This window comes from Tursiops truncatus, chromosome X, assembly GCF_011762595.2.
Source record: "Tursiops truncatus isolate mTurTru1 chromosome X, mTurTru1.mat.Y, whole genome shotgun sequence".
Taxonomy (NCBI): domain Eukaryota; kingdom Metazoa; phylum Chordata; class Mammalia; order Artiodactyla; family Delphinidae; genus Tursiops; species Tursiops truncatus.
The window spans coordinates 114,957,043-114,970,125 of NC_047055.1; the positions used below are offsets into that span (position 1 = coordinate 114,957,043).

The following is a 13,083-nucleotide window of genomic DNA, read 5'->3' on the forward strand; positions in this document are numbered from 1 at the left end:
ATCCAAGAGATCATACCATCCGGGAGATCTATTAATAGCAAGACAATTTTCAAGTCCACTGTAGCGAGTAGCGTTTTGTTTTCTGGTTAGGCATATAATACATTCCTAATCACGTCTGCTGAGCTGTGTTTTGAGGTCGCATTTTAAAAAAAGAAATCAGGCTTGTTTTAAGTTAGGGCCACAATAGATCCATCCGTGTTTGGCATTTTGGCTTGGGATACTGTAGCACCACAGATAATATCTAGGTTTCTGGAACCTAAATTAAAACACACTTGTCTCTTTTATGTTCTTGCACTGTGTCTCTTGGTGTTTACCTGGAATCACAGAAGTGAAAGAAAGAAAAGAGCTCTTTGGCAGGGAAGCAAGCTGTAATAATCCCATGAAGCATATTATCTCATACGGATTCTGCTCTGCTGGGGGCATCTCACATGAAGGGGAAGAAAGGCACAGGTAGGAAAACACAACATTTTTCCTCTGTTCAAGCCATTTATCAAGGCCTGTGTGTATCTTGTTTAAAAATCCTTCCCTACCACACGGTCATAAAGCTATTGTGATGGTTAAGTTTTCAACGTGGCTAGGCTATGGTGCCCGGTTATTTGGTCAAACGCCAGTCTAGATATTGCTGTGAAGGTATTTTACAAATGTGATTTGACATCTACGTCAGTAGACTTTGCTAAAGGAGATTACCATCCAGAGCGTGCGTGGGCCTTATCGAATCAGGTGAAAGCCTTGAAAGACTGAGCTTCCTCAAGGAAGAAGGAATTTGGTCTCCAAACCATCTTCAGATTCAAGACTGTAACACAAATTCTTGCCAGAATTTCCAACCTGCTGGCCTGCCCTGGGGATTTTAGACTTTCCAGTCCCGCCCCTAGAATTGTGTCAGTCAATTCCTTAAAATAACTAAATCAATCAATCTCCCTCTCTCTTATACATACATATATACACACGCACACACACACGTATATATTTCACACACATACATCAAGAGTATTTACATACACACACACACACACACACATACACACACACACACACACACACACATACACACACACACACACACACATCCCACTGGTTCCATTTCTCTAGAGAACTCTGACTAATACAGATATTCTCCTATGTGTTGTTCTAAAAGTTAAGTTTGGGATTTCACAACTAACTTTTTAACCCATCTGGAACTGATTTTGTGGACATATTCTTAATTTATTATTTCTTCAATGTCATGTGTTTAGGGAAATAAAAAGAGATAAATGTGTGTATTTGCAGTCCTCTGGACTGTAATTTTGTGTATCTTTTTAAAAGCATAAACATCTAGTTCTCGTTGTACAAATTCTGATTCAACAGGTCTGAGTTGGTGCCTAAGCATGTATATTTTGTTAATACAGGCAATTTTGAAGCTCTATATAGAAGAAAATATACATGAATATTTTTATATCCTTTAGATAGGAAACATCCGAGAATGATATTACAGACAAAATCCACTAAGAAAAAAGCATGAGATATTTGACCATATTAAATATTCCTAAACTGTATACAACTATCAGTTATAAGATGAATAAGCTCTAAGGATCTAATGTATAACATGGTAACTAGTTGATAATACTGTATGGTATAACTGAAATTTGCTGAGAGTAGAACTTAAGTGTTCTCACCAAAGAAAAGGTAAATATGTGAGGTGATGAACGTGTTAATTAACTCAATAGTCAGAATCCTTTCACAATGTATACATATATCAAATCATCACTTTGTACACTTTAAATATATTACAATTTTATTTCTCAATTAAACCTCTATCAAGCTGAAAACTTCATATAGAAAAGCGCATCCATAAGATTTTTAAATGTCTGTATAGCAAACACCACAATAAGGAAAGTAAAAAGTAGTAGGACAAACTAGGAAAAATGTACAATACGTATTAAAAAATTAATATCCCTATGTAAAAAGCTCTTATAAGTAAATACTGCAGGAGCAATAGAATAGATAAGAATGATTAAGAACCTGAGTTATGGGATCTGCCTGCTTGGTTTTGAATCCTGGCTTCAGCACTTACAAACAAGATCCTGGTGGACACATTACTGCACCTCTGCCTCTATTTTTACATCTCTAAAATGGGAATAATAATAACTTCATAGGGTCATGATGAATATTAAAATAGATAATGCCTATTAAGGGCTTAGAATAGTGACACATTGTAAGGCATCAATAAATATCAGCTTTCCAATTAAAAGAGTAACATTTCAAAGAAAAATGGACCGATGACGTAAACAGGTGATTCACTGAAATCAACGATAACAACCCAGTACAAATGGTGATGAGACATAAAAAAGAGCCCTCAAAAAAAAAAAAAAAAAGAGCCCTCACTTGTGATTAGGAAAATTCAATATAAAGATGGTATTATTTTTGTTGTTATCACGGGTCAGGTTGGCAAAGATTAAAAAGACGGACGACATCGACAGCTGGAGAGGTGATGGGAAACAGACATTCCCACACACTTCTCTGTGGCTGATATTTAGTATGGTTGTGAAGGTAAATAACAGTTATCCCACCACTAACCACCGTGAGTAGCACCCGCTACCCCACCTGCACGGCCCTCTCCCTTGGGACCTGGACCTCCGAATCTAGCAATTAAAGGATTATCCTCAGGACCTTGCTCCATGCTAACATCAGGATCTACAGTGTTGTTGAGTATTTTGAATATTATCTCTGGATGCAATCTTTCAGTAGAGTATTCTTACAATATGTCAGAGGTCAAAATAACGAACTAATGAGAAAAACGTAGAAAACTCTACATATTCAGTTTATTGCAAAATTGGAAACAACCTAAAAGTCGTACAAGAGACTTGGGTTAAATATTTCATGGTAAGTCTATACAATGTAGTATTATGCACATCTTAAAATGAGGACATTAAAATGACCTTAGGAAGTCATCAATGGGGGGGGGGGGGAAGGTACAAAATGTTTAATAAGATCACTTTTGTTTGGGCATATATTTTTCCATGTATTTCTATGTATGAAACACATGTAAATGTATAACACACACATACACATACATGTATTTTATATATATGTAATTTTAACAGTATTTATCTGTGGTGAATTGCTAAAAATAGCAATAAATTTCTCCTATCTCTGCATGCCTGTACCTTTGGAATGTGACTTTGGCTCTCCTCAGATCAAAAGGTGAAATGTCTGTCCTGATCCCTTGAATTTGTTCTTACTTAGCCATGTCGCTTGTTTGGCCAAGGGGACATCAGCAGATATGGTACTAGCAGAGGCCTGAGAAATGCTTGGGCTCTTGCGCTCAGACTCTTGTTGCTGCACTTGGAATCCTGAAACCACCGTGTGAATAGGAGAACAGTCTGTTTATTCTCCAGCAGGTGAACATCACATGAATAGGTCACGTGGAGGAAATCTGAGGTGCCGTGGCCAACAGCCTGCCAACTGCAGGCTGTGAGTGAGGTCATGCTCCACCATCCAGCCCCAACCAAGCCTCCAAAAGACTACATAGATACGCTAAGCCCAACCTGCCAACCCACAGAATTATCAAGTAAAAATGGATTATTGTTTCAAGCTACTAAGTTCTGGTTTGCTATATTTAAATATTGAACACTGACAATTTTAAGGCAATTTTTTATGACTGTATTTTCTATACTTTTACAATGAACACGCATTACTCTTAAAATAAGAAAAAAACCGCCTTTTCTATTTAAAAGTTTTAAATTTCTTTTTCTTGTCTAATTGTTATGGCTAGAACTTCCAACACTACTATGTTGAATAAAAGTGTCGAGGGGCTTCCCTGGTGGCTCAGTGGTTAAGAATCTGCCTGCCAATGCAGGAGACATGGGTTAGAGCCCATGGGAAGATCCCACATGTCGCGGAGCAACTAAGCCCTTGAGCCACAACTACTGAGCCTGCACTCAAGAGCCCACAAGTCACTACTGAAGCCCGCGCGCCTAGAGCCCATGCTCCACAACAAGAGAAGCCACCGCAATGAGAAGCCCGCGCACCACAACAAACAGTAGCCCCCGCTCGCCACAACTAGAGAAAGGCTGCATGCAGCAATGAAGACCCAACGCAGCCAAAAATAAAATAAATAAATTTATATTAGAAAAAAAAGGGTCGTGAGTGGGCATCCTTCTCTTATTCCTGATATGAGAGGAAATGCTTTCAGCTTTTCACCATTGAGTATGATGTTAGCTGTAGGTTTGTCATATTTGGTCTTTATTATGTTGAGGTATGTTCCCTCTATGCCCACTTTCTGGAGAGTTTTTTTTATCATAAATGGATGTTAAATTTTGTTAAAAGCTTTTTCTCCATCTATGGAGATGACCATACGGTTTTTGTGCTTCAACTTGTTAATGTGGTGTACCACACTGACTGATTTGTAGATAATGAAAGCTCCTTGCATCCCTGGGATAAATCCCACTTGATCATGGTGCATGAGCCTTTTAGGGTATTGTTGGATTCAGGTTGCTAATATTTTGCTGAGGATTTTTGCATCAAAGTTCATCAGTGATACTGGCCTGTAATTTTCATTTTTTTGTGATATCTTTGTCTGGTTGGGGTATCAGGGTGATGTCGGCCTCGGCTAATTAATTTGGAAGCATTTCTTCCTCTGCAATTTTTTGCAATAGTTTCAGAAGGATAGGTGTTAACTTCTGTGAATGTTTGGTAGGTTTCACCTGTGAAGCCATCTGGACCTGGACTTTTGTTTGTTGGGAGATTTTAAATTACTAATTTCATTTCATTACTGGTAATTGGTCTGTTCATATTTTCTATATCTTCCTGGTTCAGTCTTGGGGGATTGTACATTTCTAAGAATTTGTCCATTTCTTCTTCGTTGTCTATTTTATTGGCATATACTTGTTCGTAGTAGTCTCTTAGGATCCTTTGTATTTCTGTGGTGTTGGTTGTAACTTCTCCTTTTTCATTTCTGATTTTATTTGCGCCCTCTCCCTTTTTTTCTTGAGGAGTCTGGGTAAAGGTTTATCAATTTTCTTTACCTTTTCAAAGAACAAGCTTGTAGTTTCATTGATCTTTACTTTTGTCTTTTTAGACTCTATTTCATTTATTTCTGCTCTGATCTTTATGATTTCTTTCATTCTACTAACTTTAGGCTTTGTTTGTTCTTCTTTTTTTTAATTCCTTTAGGTGTAAGGTTAGATTGTTTATTTGAGATTTTTCTTGTTTCCTGAGGTAAACTTGTATCGCTATAAGGTAAACTTGTATCGCTATAAACTTCCCTCTTAGAACTGCTTTTGCTGCATCCCACAGATTTTGGATCTTTGTGTTTTTGTTTTCATTTGTCTCCAGATATTTTCTGATTTCTTTAGTGACACATTGGTTGTTTAATAGCATACTGCTGATAAAAGCAATCCAAATTGGAAAGGAAGAAATAAAACCGTCACTGTTTGCAGATGACAGGATACTATACATAGAAAATCCTAAAGACTCCACCAGAAAAGTACTAGAGCATATCAATGAATTTGATTAAGTCGCAGTATACAAAAGTAATACCCAGACATCTGCTGCATTTCTACATGCCAACAATGAACTACCAGAAAGAGAAATTAAAGAAACAATCCCATTTACCATCACATCAAAAAGAATAAAATACCTAGGAATAAATCTAAGGAGGTAAAAGACCTGTACTCAGAAAACTATAAGACAGAGATGAAAGAAATTGAAGATGACACAAACCATTGGAAGATATACCATGTTCATGGACTGGAAGAATTAATATTATTAAAATGACCACACTACCCAAGGCAATCTACAGATTCAATGCAATCCCTATCAAAATACCAACGGCGCTTTTCAAAAAACTAGAACAAATAATTTTAAAAGTTGTATGGAAATACAAAAGACCCTGACTAGCCTCAACAATCTTGAGAAAGAAGAACAGAGCTGGAGGAGTCATGCTCTCTGACTTCAGACTATACTACAAAGCTATAGTCATCAAAACAGTATGGCACTGCCACAAAAACAGACACATAGATCAGTGGAAGAGGATATAAAGCCCAGAAATAAACCCAGGCTCCTATGGTCCATTAATCTACAACAAAGGAGGCAAGAATCTACCAATACAATGGAGAAAAGACAGTCTCTTCAATAAGTGGTCCTGGGAAAACTGGACAGCTACATGTAAAAGAATGTAATTAGAACATTCTCTAACACCATATACAAAGATAAATTCAAAATGGATCCAAGATCTAAATGTAAGACCAGATACTCTAAAACTCCTAGAGGAAAACACATGCAGAATACTGTTTGACATAAATTATAGCAATATTTTTTGGATATGTTTCCCAAAGCAAAGGAAATAAAAGCAAACATAAACAAATGGAACTGAATTAAACTTAAAAGCTTTTGCACAGCAAAGGAAACCATTGGCAAAACAAAAAGACAACCTACTGAATGAGAGAAAATATTTTCTGACGATATGACTGATAAAGGGTTAATATCCAAAATATATAAGCAGCTCATACAACTCAACATCAAAAAACCAAACAACCTAGTTTTAAAATGGGCGGAAGACCTGAATAGGCATTTTTCCAAAGAGGAAATGCGGATGGCCAGGAGTCATATGAAAAGATGCTTGACACAGTTAATCATCAGGGAAATGAAAATCAAAACCACAATGAGGTATCACCTCACACCTGTCAGAATGGCTACCATCAAAAAGAACGCAAGTAACAAATGTTGGTGAGGATGTGGAGAAAAGGGAAGCCTCTGCTGGTATGCGTGCACTGTTGGTAGGAATGTAAATTGGTGCAACTACTGTGGAAAACAGCATGGAGTTTTCTCAAGAAACTAAAAACAGAACTACCATATGACCCAGCAATTCCACTCCTGGGTATATATCCGAAAAAAATGAAAACACTAATTCGAAAAGATACATGCACCCCAATGTTCATAGCAGTGTTATATACAATTGCCAAGATATGGAAGCAACCTAAATGTCCATCAACAGGAGAATGGATAAAGAAGATGTGGCACATATACAATGGAATATTAGCCATAAAAAAGAATGAAATTTTGCCATGTGCAACAACATGAATATACATGGAGGGCATTATGCTAAGTGACGTAAGTCAGAGAGAGATAAATACTGCATGATATCACTTATATGTGGAATCTAAGAAATAAAAGAAACTAGTGAATATAACAAAAAAGAAACAGACTCACAGAAATAGAGAACAAACTAGTGGTTACCAGTGGGGAGAGGGAAGGGGGAAGGGGCCATATGGGGGTGGGGGATTGGGAGGTACAAACTATTATGTATGAAATAAATAAGCTACAAGGATGTACTGTACAGCAGAGAATATAACCAGTATTTTGTAGTAACTATAAATGGAATATAATCTTTAAATCTGTGATCACTATGTTATATACCTGTAACTTACATAATATTGTACATCAACTATACTTCAATAAAAAAATTGAAGGAAAAAATAGAAAAAATAAAAGAAAATCATTAGCCGTTTGAATGATCTTAATGTACGTAAATCAATATCTAACTGACAAACTTATTCCAAAATATACCTAGCGTACAACCGCTGCATGCTGAATGCACCTTTCTAAATAAAATAACTGGCTGCCACCAGGAACATAAAAAATTTTTTAATTGCTTTTTAAAATTTTTAAATAAAGAAAATGAAACCCTATACCTGATTTAAGCTGTTTAACAGAGTAACAGTATTAATAGCTAACATTTAAATAGCACTTGCTACGTGCCAAGGCACTACATGTTTTGCATTCTTTTGCAAAATAGTATTCTTTTACAAAGAACACTATTATCATTTCCTTTTTCTGGCTGAGGAAAGTGAGGCTCAGAGTGGTTTAATAACTTGTGCAAGGTCACACAGCTAGTAAAATGGCAGATCTGTGGTTGATCCCAAGCAGTCTGTTTCCTGAGTCTGTGCCTTTAACTGGCATAAGACAGAGGCAAAACTCTATGTAAATATGCAAGGTCATTTCTTAATGATTTGGTATCTGAAAGTTACAGCTATGAGATATCCAGCATGCTCCCTGGTCTCTCTTGGGTTTCCTAACTTCATACAGTTTCATCAAGCAATAAAGTGCGAGGGTGGATGTGGCGGTGAGGATGTGCTAGCTGTCAAGTGGTTCCATCATGTTGCTTGCTATCAACTCTCTGAGAGGGATGTGTTGAGGGAGGTGGACGGTGTGAAACCTCTACCTAAAAACAGGTTTGCCAGTTGACAAGGTTCTTATAATTTCTGCTTTCCCTCTCCACCAAGACCAGCACCAAGAGAAAGCTATTTATAAGGTTGTTTATCCCATATTCTACTGCACAAGAGGCATTTTTTATACCGCATTTCTAGCACAGTTCTGTACACTCTACGAACAGCGAATGCTCAACAGAAGTATAGGTGAGGAGGGGGAGGAGGCTCAGACATACCTAGCCAGCTCTCAGAAGGGGGGTGGTGTGGCTGACTCGTTAAAAGCAGAACTTCAGAGTCAGATTAGACCTGGGTTCAAATTCTGTCGCCACCATTTACAAGTCGTGGGTCCTTGGGCAAGTCAGTTAATCTCCTGGTGTCAAATAGAGATAAGAGGGCATTGTGAAGACTAAATGATACGATTCTTGTCAAGAACTTGGCAAGAGCTGCTCCTCTCTATCACCATCATCATCTCAATTTAGCAATAAAAAGTTTAGAAACTATGATTTCATCACATTCTAAATTATCCATAGACTTCAATGTCATCCAAAGCAAAGAAAAAGGAGAACTCTGCCATGGAAGACAGAACTGAGAGTCCAAAATTCTTAGTGACAAACCTTTCTTGTGGTCTTGATAGTGTAAAATCAGTACAAGATGGTGGCCTCAGGTGGTCAAATGGAATCAAGATTGGTAATGCCATCTGGAGTTACCTAATGATCCTTGTCATTTCCTGAGAAATTACCCCCCAATACTGCTGTGACTTAGAGATGTGATCCTTTCCCAACTCAGCATGGCCACAGCCATCGATTGTCGATGCTTGAGGACAACAGAAAGCAGGCCCATTCATTATTGCCCCCCGCAGCCATAATTACCCCACATGACAGGCTTCTTTTCTTCCAACAGACAGGATTAATATGTGCAGGCTTAGATAATAATTTCAAGTCTGCGACAATTAAACAGAGTCATGCTGAAAAAAGCCAAGGAACAGAGTTTGTTAAATAAAAACAAGTGAAACTAAAGGAAAGGTCATCATTTTTGTATTTCTGTAACGAATACAATCTAACGATAATTTGTATCTGCAAGAATCCCTGTGTTTTTTAGGTTGTAATTAAATTTCTCCTTGAACAATCATCTTGCATACTTTCCTTAGGGGAAACCGTTTACATTTCGTCATATCTTTGAAAATGTAATCGATCTCTATTTTAATCAAGCTTTCCTATTTGGATCATTCCTTTAAAAGGCTGATGAACACATCTGTTTTTAAAAATACAACTCAGTAGTGAATTCGACTGGTATCAGAGGTACCGTAAGTCAGTGCAGTTTGAGAGATAGTTTTGATAATGAATGACTATGATGCCCAAAGTACCTGTGGCAGATTGATGTAGCAATGGCTCCCAATTTGTTTAAGTCTCTCTGTATCCATACCCTTGGGTAGTCTCCTTCTACTCTGACTCTAGACTTGGCCATGTGACTGTCTGATCGACAGCACAATAACAAATGTGATGCTAGCAAAGACTTGAAAAACACGTGCACATTGGGGCTATCTCTCTCCTGCTATTCTTAGGACTCTTGTTATAGCTGCCATGTGAACAAGCCCATCTAGGGCTGCCTGATGAATAAGAGAAAACCATGGCTGGAACTCAAATGGCTGCCTCAGCTAACAGCCAGCCAACATCCTAGCTGACCCAGCAGCTGCCTGCAGACACATGTGAGTGACACCTAGTTGAGACCAGCAGAAGACTCATCCACCTGAGCCCAGTCCAAATTTCCAGAGCACAAAATTGTGGTTGTTGTTTTAAGCCACTAGGTCTCTGTGGGGTGGTTTGTTACACAGTGAAAGCTGACTGACCCAGTGTCCCAGTGAGAGCAGGGTTGCAGCACCAGCACTGGGGCAGAAGTTGGATTCCATCAGAACGATTTTGTTTATAAACAGCTGTGATGGACATCGACATAAAGAGAAGTGCGCGAACACCAGTTGGTCCATCCATCCACAGACACACAGTTACATCATGGTGACTGTGAAAATTGGAACAAACATAACTACAGAGGAGGGGGATGGGGATGGGCTAACCCCTTCAGCGTTTGGGGTCTGACACTTGAAATGATGAGCATCTTAGCAATAGTGAGAGCCTCCAGTTCAGCGCCACCTAAAACTTCATTTGTTTGCTATTTTGCATTTCACGCTTTGCATAAAGCTCCTGAAAGCCTTTGGTTGGATCAGGTCAACTGGCTCATGAAACTGAAACTTGCTCTATGACTTTTTTCCATCTACTTCTCCTAAGTATATGCTCTGTAAAATCTCCCTTAGGAAAAGGGTGCCGTGGTCACATAAATTATTGTATACTCTTGATCCTTCTTGGAATTTCACAATGTACCTTGGCATATTAAAGACCTGTTTGTCTTCACTTATTCCAGTGCTGAGATGTACTTGACCACAGAATCCTTTTTGTGAGTAACATATATTAAGACCTCATTACGCAACGTTTCTCAGAAAACACTTTGAGAAAGTTTTTTTTTAAACTTTCTTACAGTGAAATACAGCACACATATGGAGAAGTACATGAAGCAGAAACAGGCAGCATAATGAATTACTGTAGACCAAATACTCTTTTAACTACCATCCTGCTCAAGAAGTAGATCATTGTCAACACCTCCACCAGACCCGTGCATTCCTGGGCCATTACAATTTCCTGGTTCCTCTCCAGAGGGAACCATTTCCCAGACTTTATGGTAATAACTTCCTTGCAGTGTTTTATTCTTTTGCCACCTAGTATATATACCTAAATGATACACTTGCTTTGTCTATTTTTGAAAGCTATAAAAATGGAATTACACAGTATGCATTGGAGGGGCAGAGGGTGTAAGTATCTTCAACTTCAACAGATGTCAAACTCTTTCCCAAATTGAGGGAAAGGGTACCAACTGACACTCCTATCATCAGTGTGCGAGAGTTCCAGTTGCTCCACGTCCTAGGTTACAGTTGGTGATGTCAGATGTTTTCATTTTTGCCAATCTACTCAATGGGCAGTGGAGTTTTGAATTTGCATTTCTCTGTTCAGTAAGGAGGTTGAGCACATTTCATTATGTTTACTGGTCATTTGTATAGCCTCTTTTGTGCAGCTCATGTTCAAGCCTTTTGCTCACTTCTTTACAGAGTTTCTATGTCTTTCTTAATGCATAGGAGTTCTTTATCTATTCTAGATAGAAGTCCTTTGTTGGGTACAGGAGTTGCAAATGTATTCTCCTGCTCTTCGGCTCGTTTTTTCTCTTTCCTAATGGGGTCTTTTGTTGAACAGAAGTTCTTCATTTAAACGTAATCAAATGTATTCGTTTTTTCCTTTTATGCTTAGTGCTTTGTGTGACACCTGTAATAATATGTCTCTATGTCCAGCGGTATTCCAAGGAGCTAGACTTGAAATGGTCAAGTCATTGGTCACTGGTAGTGGTCAAAGCCAAAAACTGTAGGCTGGAGAAGAAAAGGGGAGTGGGTGGGAAGGGGAAGGGTAGAAGGCCAGAGGAGGAACAAGAGGGGTTGTCAAGAAGGCAACAGGGGCGGATGGAGGGTATGATTGCAAGTGGATCGAATGTCACTTTCACCATACAGCTCTTTATGCATGGAAAGGAAGTTGGCAGCCTCATCAGAAAGAACAGAGAATCAGTTAAGAAGATGCGTGGGGAGAGTGGTGTACATATCGACATCTCCAAAGGGAACTGTGCTGAGAGAATTATCACTTTGGCTGGACCCCTGAATGCCATCTTTAAAGCCTTTGCTATGATCACGGATGCACTGGAAGAGGACGTCAGCACAACAGCACAGCTGCCAGCAGACCCTGGTCACCCTGAGCCTGGTGGTCCTTGCTAGCAGTGTGGCTCTCTCATTGGGAAAGGAGGTTTCGAGATCAAGGAAATATGACGAGAGTGTACAGGGGCTCAGGGCCAGGTGGCAGAGAATAAGCCTCCTGACTCAACTGAGCAGGCCATTATAACTGCTGGCGTTGGGCAAGCCATCACTGAGTGTGTCCAACAAGCCTGTCCAGTCATGTTGGAGTCACCCTGACCCCAACCAGCTCTCGGGTCATCTTTGCAGGTGGTCAGGACACGTACCACACAGGCAGCAACGGTGGGGGCTTTCCTCACCCCCACTCCCCACCCATCCACGTGCCTCAACCATGACCTAGAGGAACTCCCTCTGGAGGCCGGCACTGCAACAGTTTTGTTTTCCTATGATGCATGGCAACCCTGGATTCAGTGACATTGAATCCACTCTCCAGAGATGAAAGGCTATTGGGCAGGTTGGGATGTATCTTCTGAGAGTACTCATGAACGCACATTTCAAGCCTTTTAACTGGCTGCACAATGGGGCATTAGGGTGCCCAAATCAATAAGAGCCACCAGACTTCTGGGGCATAGTTCGTCATTGCAAACCCAGTGGAAGGATCTACCGTTAGGCTGGTTACCGTCACTGGATCTGCTGCCAGCATTAGCCTTGTTCCATACCAAATTGTCTGGCTGTCCTCAGAGACAGGTGGCACGGGGAGCCGCTAAAGCAATGCAGATCCATCCACAATCCTTTCTGGCTGTTCACCACTCTTGATCCATCTGTGTCGTTTCTGAACAGTCAGCAATTCCAGGTTTTAAATAGTCTGTAAGTTTCCATTTCTTTACACTTTACATCCACTTGTGATTTTTAAATTATTCGAATTCCTTTCTCCATTCAGCTGGTAGAGCTGAGTTCCATATTTAGTTTTCTAAGCTTCTCCCTGTTTTGTTTTACTTTGGGGTTTTGTGCTCATGCATTTTTTTGTCTGTCATAGAACTAGAAGACTAGAATATTAATACAATGCAGTTTAGTCCATGATGTCAGAAAGTTCTCAAAAACTAATTAAAAGATGGACTGGGT

The 13,083-nt window shown here is 39.3% G+C and overlaps 1 pseudogene; it reads left to right on the top strand.

The window, feature by feature from the left end:
• The first annotated feature begins 11,739 nt into the window (after positions 1-11,739).
• LOC101320822 (poly(rC)-binding protein 2 pseudogene) lies at positions 11,740-12,728 on the top strand (annotated as a pseudogene).
• Positions 12,729-13,083: the final 355 nt, after the last annotated feature.